This window comes from Marmota flaviventris, chromosome X, assembly GCF_047511675.1.
Source record: "Marmota flaviventris isolate mMarFla1 chromosome X, mMarFla1.hap1, whole genome shotgun sequence".
NCBI classification, from domain to species: Eukaryota; Metazoa; Chordata; class Mammalia; order Rodentia; family Sciuridae; genus Marmota; species Marmota flaviventris.
In genome coordinates this window covers 51,243,544-51,255,028 of record NC_092518.1, presented here as the reverse complement: position 1 = coordinate 51,255,028, position 11,485 = coordinate 51,243,544, and positions in this window count along the sequence as shown.

Sequence of the window (11,485 nt, the reverse complement as noted above, 5' to 3'; positions counted from 1 at the left end):
TAGGTTAATTTTTAGGGTTAGGTCTATGGCTTGGTTTTGTTTTAGGGCTAGGTCTAGCATTAGGGCTCATTTTAGGATTAGTGTTATGATTTGGGTAGTGTTAGGTTTAGGCTTAGTTTTCGGGTTAAGGCTAGTTTTAGTGTTATGTTTTGCCTAAGATTAGTGCTAGGGATAAGGATAGGGAATTTGTTAGCACTAGGGTTAGGGCTAGTGTTAGGGATATGGTAAGGGTTAGGGTTAGAATAAGAATAAGTGATAGGGCTAGTATGAGAGAGTTAGTCTTAGGGTTAGGGTTAGTGTTAGGTTTAGGGATAGGGCTAAATTACGGCTAGGGTTCAGGCTAGTTTTAGAATTAGGCTTAGGCATCGAGGTAGGGTTAGATTTAGAGTAAGATTTTGATCTAGGGTTAGTGCTAGGGCTAAGTATAAGGCAAGGGTTACCAATAGAGTAAGGGTTAGAGTTAGGGTTTAATTTAGGTTAAGAGATGTGGTTATAGCTAGGCTTAGGACAAGGGCGAGTGTTAGTTTAGGGTTAGAACTAGGGTTAGGGTTAGGGTTATGGTTAAGGCTATTTGTAGGGCTACGATGAGGACTAGGATTTGTTTTATGGTTAGGGATAGTATTAGTGCTATGGCTAATGTTAGGTCTAGGGTTACAGTTAGGGATAGATTTCGTTTTAGGTTTATGGCTTGATCCAGTGTAAGGGTTAGGTTTTTGTTTAGGGTCAGGTTTAGATCTAGGGTTATTTTAAGAATCAGGGTCAGGATTAGGGCTTGGGTTAAGTTAGTGTTTAGGTGCAGGGCTCGAATTATTGTTAGATTTAGGGTTAGGGTAATGACAGTGTTGGGTTTAGGGTTTAGGTTTGGTTTAATGTAATGTATAGGGTTAGAGTTAAGCCTCGGGTTATCAGAAGGGTTAGGGTTATTGTTAGGGTAATGGACAGGGTTAGCCCTAAGGTTAGGCCTAGGGTTATGTATAGGATTAGGGCTAGTGTTTTGGTTAGGGTTAGGTTTAAATTTAGGATTAAATTTAGATTTAGGACTAAGATTAAAGCTAGGTTTTGGGTTAGGTTAGGGCTAGGGTTAAGGCTACCTGCTAATGTTTGAAGTAGGTTTATGATTAGCGCTACTTATAGTTTTAGACTTAGGTCTAAGTCTAGTGTTAAGGTTAGGTTTACATTGATGATGATGTTTAGAGCCAGGGTTAGTGTTAGCCTCAGAGTCAGGGTCAGGGATAGTTTTTGGGATAGGGTTAGACTATAATTAGGGATAGTGTTAGGGCTAAGTGTAGGGTTAGGATTTGGTTTAGTTTAAGGGTTAAGGTTAGGGCTATGACTTGGTTTACCTTTAGCCCTAGTGGTAGGATTAGGGCTAGTTTTATGATTACTCTTAGCATTAGGGCTATTGTAAGTGTGAGATTTAGGCTTAGGTTAAGGATTAGGGATAAGAGTAGAGTTATGGTTACGTTTAGTCTTAGGGTAATGGTTAAATTTAGAGTGAGGTTTAGATCTAGTTTTTGTGATAGGGCTAAGTATAGGGCTATGGTAGATTAAGTTTAGGTTATGATTAAATTTAGGTTCAGGGATAGGTTTAGTTTTTATTCATGGTAAGGCTTAGGGTTAAGTTTATGGCAAGGGTTAGGTTTCGGGTTAAGTCGAGAGTTAGGTTTATGATTAGGGTTAGGGGTAGGGTTAGGTTTATGGCTAGAGTTATTATTAGGATTATGGTTAGGGTTAGGGTAATGTTAGGTTTAGAGCTAGGGTTAGTACTAGGGTTAAGTTTAAGATTAGGGCTACAGTTAGGTTTAGGTTTACAAATAAGGCTAGGGTTATGTTTAAGCTGAGGGTTGGGCTTTGAGCTAGGGTTATGTCTAAGGCGAGGGTTAGGATTAGTGCTACATTTAGGATTATGGTTATGCTTAGGGTAGAATTAGGCCTCAGAATAGGGCTAGCTTTTGTGTTAGGTTTAAGCCCAGGGTTAAGGCTATGTGTAATGTAAGATTTAGGGTTCTTTTAGAGCCAGTTTTAGTGTTAGGGTTATGGCTGTGTCTAGTGTTATGCTTAGGATTTGGGTTAGGTTCAGGTTTAGAGCTAGGTTTTGTGTTAGTGTTAGGGTCAGTGTTCAGGTTAGAGTTAGGTTTAGGGTGAAAGCCAGAATTACGATTAGGGTTAGGTCTAGGGATAGGGTTAGTGTTCGCTTTAGGGTAAGGATTATGTTAGGGCTAGAGCTCAGGTTTTTTTAGGTCTAGGTCTAGAATTATGGCTATATATATATATATATATATATATATATATATATATATATATATGATTAGGCTAAAGTCTAGGGCTAGTGTAAGGCTTAGGTTTAGGTATAAGTTTACTGGTAGGGCTAGTTTTACGGTCTGGTTTTGGGTTAGGTTCAGATTTAGACTGAGGGTTTGTGTTAGGGTAATGATTTGAGTTATGGTTAGAGCTAGAATGAGGGCTCGGTTTAGGATTAGTTATAGGGTTAGGTTTTGGATTAGGCTATGGATTAGGATTAGGACTAAGGTTAGCATTATGGATAAGGTTTGGCTTAGGGTAAGTGATAAAGTTAGAGCTAGGGTAAGGGCTAGGTTTAGGGTTAGGGTTAGGGCTAGGGGTAGGTTTAGGTTTATATCTAGGGTGAGGACTCAGATTAGGGCTAGTTTTTCTGTTAGGTTTAGGGCTAGGGTTAGGGCTACGGCTAATGTAAGAACTAAGGTTATGATTAGAGTTAGTATTTGGTCTAGATCTTATGTTAGCGCTATCTTTAGGGTTAGTGTTGTATTTAGAATTAAGGTTAGTGTTAGAATATAAGTCAGGGTCTGGGTTATTTTTATGACTAGTACATGAATTAGAGGAAGAAGTTTATAACTAGGTTTAGGGTTAGGGTTTGGTTTAGGTTAACATTTAGGGTTAGGACAAAGTCTTGGTTTTGTTTAAGGGATAAGGCTAGTGTTATGGCTAGTTTTAGGATTAGTGATAGTGTTAGGTCTAGTGGTAGGTCTATGATTAGGCTTAGGGTTAGGGTCCAATATAGAGTTATGTTTAGATCTAGGGTAGGGTCTAGGGCTAGCGTTAGGGGTAAGGTTAGGGCTTGTGTTAGGTTTATTGTAATGGATAGGTTTAGAACTGAAATAGGGCTAGGGGGAGAGTTATAGTTAGTCTTAGGCCAAGGATCTGGGTAGAGTTAGGGTTAGGGCTAAATTAGGGCTAGGATTAGTGCTAGGGTTAGTGTTAGGGTTAGAGATTCTGTTAGTGTTAGGGTTAGAGTTAGTGATAGAGTTAGGGGAAAGAATGGGGTTATACCAAAGTTCAGAACTAGCACAAGGGTTAAAATTAGAGAGGGATAGAGTTAGAATTTGTATTAGGATTAAGGCTAGGTAAAGTCCTAAGATGAGGACTATTGTTTGTGTTAGGGTTAGGGCTAGGTTTAGGGCTTTGGCTGTCAGGTTTGGGTTCATGGTTATAGATAGTTTTAGGGTTAGGTTACGGCTAGGTCTAGTGTAAGGTTTAGGTTTAGGTTAAGTGTCAGGTTTACAGCTAGGGGTATTTTTAGGGTCAGGGCTAGACTAAGGTTTGGTTTAGGTTAAGATTTAGGGTTAAAGCTTGAATTAGCATTAGTGATAGGGTTATGGTTCGGGTTAGGTTAATTCATATGTTTAGGTTTAAATTTCAGGTTATGTTTAACTTACTGGATAGGGTTAGTGTTAGAAATAGTGTTAGTTCTAGGCCTAGGGCTAGCATTTGGGTTAGGCTTATCTTTAGGATAATGGATAGGATTTGAGCTAAGTTTAGGGCTAGGGTTAAGGTTAGAATTAGGACTAGAGTTAGGGTTAGGCCTAGGGTTAGTGTCAGGTTTAGGTTTGGGGTAAGTGTTAGCATTTGAGCTAGAATTAGGGCAAGTGTGATGTTTAGGGTTACAGTCAGGTCTAAAGTTAGGGTTAGGTTTAGGGTTATGTTTAGATTAAGCTTAGAGTTTGAGCTAGAATTAGGGTTAGGCTTAGGGTTAGGGTTAGGTCTAGGATTATTGTTAGGGTTACAATAAGGGCTATGTTTAGGCCTAGGATAAGGGCTATGTTTTGTGTGAGGTTTATGTCTAGCATTAGGGCTATGGGTAATGTAAGAACTAGGGATATGTTTATGGCTAGTTTTAAGGTTAGGGTTATGGATAAGTCTAGTGTTCTAGTTAGGTTTTGGGTTATAATAAGATTTAGAGCTAGGGTTTGTTTTAGGGAAATGGTTGTTGTTCAGGTTGGGGTTAGGATGAGGTTGAGGGCCAGATTTAGGTTTAGCGTTGGGTCTAGGCATAGAGTTAGTCTTTACGCTAGGTTAACAGTTATTGTTAAGGCTAGTCCTAGGTTTTTGTTTAGGGCTAAGGCTAGATTTATGACTCTATTTAGGATTAGATTTGGTCTAGTGCTAGTGTTACTGTTAGGTTTAGGTATAGGTTTACTGGTAGGCGTAGTGTTAAGGTTCTCTTTATGGTTAGTGTTAGTTTTAGAGCTGGGGTTAGATTTAGGGTCAGAATAATGTCAGGGTTAGAGTTAAAGTTAGAGCTATAATAATGGCTAGGATTAGGACTAGTAATAGAGATAGGGTTTGAGGTAGGCTAAGGATTAGGGATAGGACTAAGGTAGCATTAGTGTGAGGGTTTCCATTAGGGTAGTGATAGGTTTAGAGGTAGAGTTAGGGTTAGGGCTAGGATTAGGTTTAGGGTTAAACCTAGGTTTAGGGATTGGAATAGGGCTAGGATTTGTATTAGCATTAGGGCTATAGCTAATGAAAGTACTAGGATTCTGATTAGGGCTAGTTCTAGGGTTAGCGTTAGGTCAAAGTTTAGAGCTAGGGTTACAGTTAGGATCCGAGTTAGGGTCAGGGTTATGCCGCAGTCTGACTGGGCACAAATCACGAGACACTCAAGCAGGAACAAACTTTATTTCCGAACTCCTGTGAAAGCCACACACGCAGCCTTCTCCTGGGACACACCACACACCAACTGGAACTTTCACCCCGGGAACTTCACCAACCAATGCAAACTCTTCAGGAATCCTCATGAGAGCACAACCAGAACTCGATGGGAACTCCGCTAGAACTCAAAAGTCATCATCTTAATGGCTTGGTGGCGTCACCTCTCAATCACTACTTCTGGCAAAAATGTCATGTGTAATCCCAACTTGGCTGTGGCCCTCAACATCTCCCCCCTTCTGTTTAATTAAACAACAGCATGTGACTTAGGGAACATGCCTGTTAGGTTGTCCAATACTACATATGGTCCTTACCTGTTATCAGATGAGCTGACCTCAAGGTGTCAGCCTCCTGTCTTAGGTTGGTACCACTGCAACTGGATCTTACCCGTCACTGACTACCGGTCCAACATACAGCCATACTTGTGGATAGGCCTTTGCACCAGTGGGGGGTGAGGTTCTTTGCCTCACCTCTGTTGGTCCCCAAATTTGGCCTTGGTGCCAGTGTGGGGGTGAGGTTCTTTGCCTCACCACTGTTGGCCCCCTAATTTTAGCTGAATGACCATCACAAGCAGAAGGGAGGAGGATACAGAAATGCCACAACACCAAGCCAATTGATGGCTCATTTGGAAAAATTATACAACCGGTGACACCATCAGCAAATATACTCCAGCACTACCACAATTCACTGCACCAACAGATAGTTCACAATGCATACAAGTGATATATAGTCCAGGCAAGTTCTGCAAGCAGTTCAAAGCAGAGGAATCTATTAATATGTTCATTTCCTTCCAAAGTAAATCAACTCCTTGATTGAGCATCACTCGTTGAGTTACATTATTCATTGATGCATCAGTTTATACAGTTTGTTGTGATAGCTATCGCAGAAGCTGTAGTTTGGTTTTATCTTTGTCTTCACCAGCACTGGGATGAATATAGGAATTCTGGAAATGATGGCTGAAAAGAAATTATGTAACATTCCAGCAGGCACTAAGAAAAAAATTTTCTGAAAAATTTACATTATCGTGAACAGAATTATTAAATATAATGAAAAGGAAAGGTGAAAGTAAACAAACAGAACTTTTAACCACCTTTAAAAACAATCCTCAACAGCTGTTTACCGAATTTAAATTAAACCATTTAAATCACATGAATATAAAAAAAATGTTTGGATCCATTTTTTCATGAGCTCTCCTCATATATGATATATGGACGTATGCACATATAGACATACAAAACGGAAGTGTGCACACATAACACAATACATACAACATATAACATAATAGTAAAGGCCTTGTAGCTTATTACAGGTGAAATCTCCATTGCAATGTTTAAAAACCCCACAGTCAAAAATTAGAACAGATCAGAAAAACATTAACCTAGGTCTGTATGAGCTCAAAAATAAAACAAAACTTCATGATGTGGGAAAAGGCAATAATAAAATAGATATTGAAAAAAGCATCCTGGTTACCACCTGGGTTTGACTCTTATTTGGATATCCCATCATTTTTCCTGTAACATGTTTATGGCTCTGAAGGTATTTCCACAAGCAAGTCCCAAGGTTTTTTACATTTGAAATAGTCCTTAATGGTGTTCATTATTCATTAGCCTCCAGGTGTGGGAGAATCACTGTCGCAGATGTAAGAATACCCAAGCTAGAGCTCTGGATATCAGCTCTTATGGATTTGAGTCAAATCATCTTCGTTTTGGTCTGTAGAAATCGCTTTGGTTAATGTCTCTGGAATCCAAATCGGCTGCTGTTCTCCCTGTGAAAACACATAAACAGAACCCCGACTCCAGACAATCATTGGGTCAGGACCTTTCCATTGTCCTGTTAGAATATCCTTCCAAAGTACCTTAGGCTTATGTACATTTTTGGATACATATGCCTTTCCACAGCACTAAGCCCTAATGAATCCAAATTTTAAAAGTTTAGAGTAAAAAGGGTTACTTTAAGTTTATCTTTGGGGGATATATACCCCTTTGCAATTCCCTCTTTTTTCTTTAATAAGCACATTTTAATACTTTGATGAGCTCTTTCAACTATGCCTTGTCCCTGTGGATTGTATGGAATTCCTGTTATGTGAGTAATGCCAAATGATGAGCAAAATTGTTTAAAAGAGGTAGAGGTGTAGCCATGGGCATTATCTATTTTTAACTGTTTTGGAACGCCAAGTGGCAAAATTTTGTAAGCAATGAGATATAATATCTTTAGTTTTTTCTCCGGCATGAAGGTAGACCATTAAAAATCTTTAAAAAGTATCAACAGTAACAGGCAAATATTTTAATTTTCCAAATTCTGGCAAGTGTGTGACATCCATCTGCCAAATATGGTTAGGTACCGTCCTCTAGGATTGACTCCAATATTAAATTGTGGTAAAAAGGTCATACAATTTTGACATTGTTTTATTATTTGTGTAAATTGTTCCTTAGTTATTTTAAAACACTTTTTTAAAGTATTAGCATTAACATGGAACCTTTTAAGAAAATTTGTAGCTTCTTCTAGTGTATAGAAAAAAAATGTATGTCAGTGTAGTTTTATCTGCTAAATCATTGCCCAAACTAAGGGCTCCAGGCAATCCTGTATGTGCTCTGATATGTCCTCTAAAGAGTGGATCTTTTCTATCCCAGATTGGACTTTGTATAGTGGAAAACAAAGAGAAAACAGTAGAGGAAGGGGAAATCCTACCAGCATATTCAAGGGATACTATAGCATTAACTATATAATATCAGAAAATAAATTAAATAAAGAAACTTTAAACATCACAAAAGTTTGTAATACTGCATCAAGCTCTACCTTTTGAGCTGATTGTTTGGGTACTAAAAATGTAAAAGTTTGATCAGGGGTATCTACTTCTGCTGTACCATTATTTGACCCATCCATGAATATATATGGAGCATTAATGATAGGTGTTTTCTTGTCATTTTTGGAAAAACTGCAGGATTCAAAGACCAAAAAGACAACAAAGGATTAGATGGTAAGTAATTATCAAATGAAATATTAGATTTACATATGATTATTGCCCAAGTATTTAACTCATTAGCTAACTCATCAATTTGATCCATAGTATATGGAGTAATAATTTTATTAGGAGAAATTCCAAACACTCCCTTTGCTGCTTTTATTCCTTTGACTATTCATTATCGTACAGTCTCAGGATACCTAGTAAGAATAGGTTAAGGCATAGGGTTAGGGCTATGGGTAATGTAAGAGCTAGGATTATGATTAAGGCTAGTTTTAGCGTTAGGGTTATGGCTATGTCTAGTGTTAGGTTTAGGTTTTCAGTTAGGGTAAGGTTTAGAGATAGGTTTAGTGATAAAGGCAGTGTCAGTATTCAGGTTAGAGTAAGAGTTAAGATTAAAGCCAGAATTGGGCCTTGGTTTATGTCTAGGGGTAGGGTTAGTCTTTGTGTTAAGTTAAGGGTTATTGTTAGGGTTAAGACTAGGTTTTTGTTTAGGTCTACAGCTAGAGTTAAGTCTAGATTTAGGATTAGGTTTAGGTCTAGGGCTAGTGATAGGGTCTGGTTTAGGTATAACATTACTGGTAGGGCTAGTGTTATTGTTTGGTTTAGCGTTAGGGTAAGATTTAGACCTAGGTTAGTGTTATGGTCAGAATATAGTTCAGGGTTAGGGTTAAGGTTTGGGATAGGGTTAGAGCTAAATGAGGGCTAGGGTTAGGACTATTAATATGGTGAGAGTTTTGATTAGGCTGAAGATTAGGGATAGATCTAGGGTTACCATTAGGGTTAGGATTTTGCTTAGGGTTAGGGATAGGGTTAAAGCTAGTGTTAGGGGTAGGATTAGGGTTAGGGTTAGGGCTAAAGCTAGTTGTAGGGCTGGGATTAGGGCTAGATTTTGCGTTAGTGTTAGGGCTAGGGTTAGGACAACTGGAAATGTAAGAACCAGGGTTACAATTAGGATTAGCTTTAGGGTTAGGGTTAGGGGTAGTTAGTTCTAGTGTTAGTGTTAGATTTAAGGTTAGGGTGATATTTAGAGCTAGAGTTATTTTTAGGATAGGAGTCAGGGTCAGGGTTAGTTTCAGGGTTTGAGTTAGGACTCAAATTAGGGCTAGGTTTACTGTTACTCTTCGGTTTAAGGTGAGGGCTGTGATTACAGGTAGGGTGACTGTTAGCATATGAGTCAGGGTCAGGGTTAGTTTTAAGGTTAGATTTTGGACTCGATTAGGGCTAGGATTAGTTCTGGCAGTAGTTTACGGTTTGGTTTAAGTTAAGGATTAGGGTTAGGTCTATTGTTTATTTTTATTTTAGTCCTAGGGTTAGTGTTAGGGCGAGTTTTACAATTAGTATTAGGGTTAGGGCAAGTGTTAGTGTTAGGCTTAGACTTAGGGTTAGGGTTACATTTATAGTTAGGTTTAGATCTAGAATTAGGCAAGGATTAAGGATAGAGCAAGTGTTAGGGCCAGGGTTAGAGTTATAATAAGGGTTAGGGTTAGAACTAGGAATAGGGCTAGTGTGAGAGTAAGAGTTAGTGATAGGGATAAAATTAGAGTTAGGGTTTGGGATAGGGTTAAATTAGGGCTAGGATTAGGGCTAGGGTTAGTGTTAAGCTTAGGCCTAGCAATAGGGATAGGGATAGGTTTAAGTTTAGGATAAAGAATGGCGTTATAGCTAGGTTTAGACATAGGGTGATTGCTAGAGTTAGGGTAAGGTCTAGGGTTTGGGGTTAGGGTTATGATTAAGGCTAGGTTTAGGGCTAGGATGAGGCTAGTGGTTGTTTTAGATTCAGGGCTAGGATTAGTGCTAGGGCTAATATCAGGTCTAGGGTAATGGTTAAAGATAGTTTTAGGTTTAGGCTTATGGTTATGTCTAGTGTAAGGGTTAGGTTTAGGGTAAGGGTCAGGTTTAGAGCTCGGGGAATTTTTAGGATTAGGATTTGGCTTAAGTAAGGATTTAGTTTTACAGCTCAAATTAGCATCAGGGTTCGGGTTAGGGTATAGTTAGGTTTGGTTTTAAGGTTCAGGTTTGGTTTAGGGTAATTGATACAGTTAGCGTTAGTGATAGGGCTTAGGTTAGGCTTAGGTTTAGCATTAGGGTAAGCGGTATGGTTAGGGTAATTGATAGGGTTAGAGTTTAGGTTAAAACTAGAGTTATAGTTAGGAATATGCCTTTAGTTAGGGTTAGAGTTAGTGTTAGAACTAGGGTTAGAGTTATGTTTAGTGTTATGTTTAGCATAAAGGTTAGGTTTTGAGCAAGGGTTAGGGCTAGGTTTAGGGTTAGAGTTAGGAATAGGGTTATCACACACGTTAGGGTTAGGGTTAAGGTAACGGATAGGGTTAGGTTAGGTTTAGATTTTGGTTTAGAGTTAGAATTAGTGATAGGGTTAAGATTAGAGCTATGGTTATGTTTAGGTTTATGGTTAGGTTTATGGTTTGATCTAGAGTTAGGGCTATGCTGAGTGTGAATTTTAGGGTTATGGCTATGGTTAGTTTTCCAGTTAGGGTTAGGATTAACATTAGGGTTTGGGCCAGGATTATCAATAAGATTAGGTTTAGGGTTAGAGTAATGGGTAGGTTTAGAGCTAGGTTTAGAACTAGGTTAAGTTTAGGATTTGGGCTAGGGTTAGGGTGAGAGTTAGGGATAGTTCTAGGTTTATGTTTAGGGTAGGGGTTAGGCTTTGAGCTATCTTAGGACTAAGGCAAAGGCTAGGGTTAGGTATAGGGCTAGTGTTAGTGTTAGGGTTATGCTTAGGGCTAGGTTTAGGCCTAAAATTAGCTCTATGTTTAGTGTAAGGTTTAGGCCTAGGGTTAGGGTGTAATGTAAAATTTAGGGTTATGATTAAGGCTAGTTTTAGGGTTAGGTTTATGGCTGGGTCTAGAATTAGGTTTAGGTTTTGGTTAGTTTCAGGTTTATAGTTAGGTTTAGTGTTAAAGTCAGTGTCAGAGTTTGGGTTAGAGTTAAATTTAGGGTTAAATCCAGAATTAGGACTCGGTTAAGGTCTAGGTGTAGAGTTAGTGTTTGGGTTAGGTAAAGGTTTTTGTTAAGGCTAGGACTAGGATTTTGTTTAGTTCTAGAGCTAGAGTTCAGGCTACATTTAGGATTAGGTTTAGGTCTAGAGCTAGTGGTAGGGTTAGGTTTAGGTATAAGGTTATAAGTAGGGCTAGTGTTAGGGTTTGGTTTAGGGTTCAGGCCAGGTTTAGACCTAGGGTTTATGTTATGCTCAGAATAAGGGTCAGGGTTAGGGTTAGGGTTTGGGATAGCATTAGATCTAGAATGAGATCAAGTGTTAGGACTATTAATAGGATTATGATTTGGTTAGCCTAAGAATTAGGGATAGGTCTAGGGTTACCATTAGGGTTAAGGTTTTGCTCAGGGTAAGGCATAGGGTTAGGGCTAGGGTTAGGTTTATGGTTACGGTTAAAGCTAGGTTTAGGGCTCAGGGCTAGTTTTTGTGTGAGGTTTAAGGCTAGGGTTAGAGCAATGGCTAATATAAGAACTAGGGTTACAATTAAGGATAGAGGTAGGGGTAGGTAAAGTTTTAGGGTTAGGTTTAAGATTAGG